Source organism: Penaeus monodon, chromosome 28, assembly GCF_015228065.2.
Source record: "Penaeus monodon isolate SGIC_2016 chromosome 28, NSTDA_Pmon_1, whole genome shotgun sequence".
In the NCBI taxonomy this organism is placed as follows: Eukaryota; Metazoa; Arthropoda; class Malacostraca; order Decapoda; family Penaeidae; genus Penaeus; species Penaeus monodon.
Genome location: NC_051413.1, coordinates 537,362 through 538,711, shown reverse-complemented (window position 1 = coordinate 538,711; position 1,350 = coordinate 537,362).

Genomic DNA, 1,350 nt, shown 5'->3' with positions numbered 1-1,350 from the left:
AAAAAGTCTTTTATTAAGTGTGTACATCACGTTCCTTGATTACTGACCCAATGAACAGTTGTGCCAGTGCTGTGAGGATCTTAATTTTGCGGTCTCTTAGTGAAGGTTCATGAAGGAGGATCATTAAGGACGCTTACTTCCACCATCGCGGGCGTGAACGGATATGACATGGAATATTCTCTTCAAGGCTTAGCTTATGGAACGATCCCAGAGATTCTGTTTGACTGAGGAGAAGGCCCATAGATCTGCCTCCTCATACTGGATGCCATAGTACCGTTTTGCATTCGTCCTTTGAATGAGCATCAGGGATTTTTGCTGTGATGAAGGACTAATGGAAAATGGGTCGGTCATTAACAGGAATACCTCACCATCAGGATTCTAGGGACAACGGGGGGGGGGGGTGATCTCTTTCTTTGTAGCCGAATGTGGGGCGCGATTTATGTGGTAGAATTGTCTGAGAGTTTAACATACACTAGCAGTGACATCTCTCGGATTAGCAAATGAACATCATTCCCGTCTCCGCATAGTGGTCTGTGAAAAGAATAAGTTCTCACAAAATAAGGTTTATTCCAGGCCAGTTCGAAAAAAAAAAATCATATTTTCCGAAGCTTCGACCTTTTAGCCTTCTGAAGAGTCACTGGCGAGTTGAAATCAGGAATCGAAGTTAATTTGCTCACAGTGATAACATGAAGTGCTTTGCTGTGAAAAGGACCGAGTTGTTTGCCAAGATCCATTTGGTTTTAGGCATTTCGAGACGTGGGGACATTTTCTTTATGGACCTCGGAAGTAGATAGAAACTGTGCTGTATATTAGTCAGAAGAGAATAACCACTGTAGACCGAGTGGAGTTCCTTGAGTGCCAGACAACGAAATGCAGTGTGGAACATGAAGCACAGTGTGGCGAATTTATGAAGACGTGACCTCAAGGTATTTTGAGTTCTCTGTTATTAAAAGGTACTACTGTATCTTCCTGATCTTCACAAGACCAGTTCACAGAAAACGGCTTGGCCCATGCTATTTGTCCATTCTATTTCGATGAATCCATCTGCCACTCACGGTTCTTAGCAATATGCGATACCAAATCTCGTCCATCATTTTCAGTATTCGTTAGACTAGCTTTAAGCAATTTTTCATCATCATCTCCACTGTAGAAGTGTATCGTGAAGTCCTGCAGGTATTCAAATCAATGGTAACAAAGGGAGGTTTGGTAGTTCGGTGGTTAGGGAAGTTTTCCTTCTCTGCTCTCGTCCTTAACACAGATTGGGAATTATCGGTGACACGTTTTCGCAGTGCTTCAGCTTGTTCGAAGACGCCGGTCCGAAGAGAGTCAGAAAAATGTAGTGTTAACAAG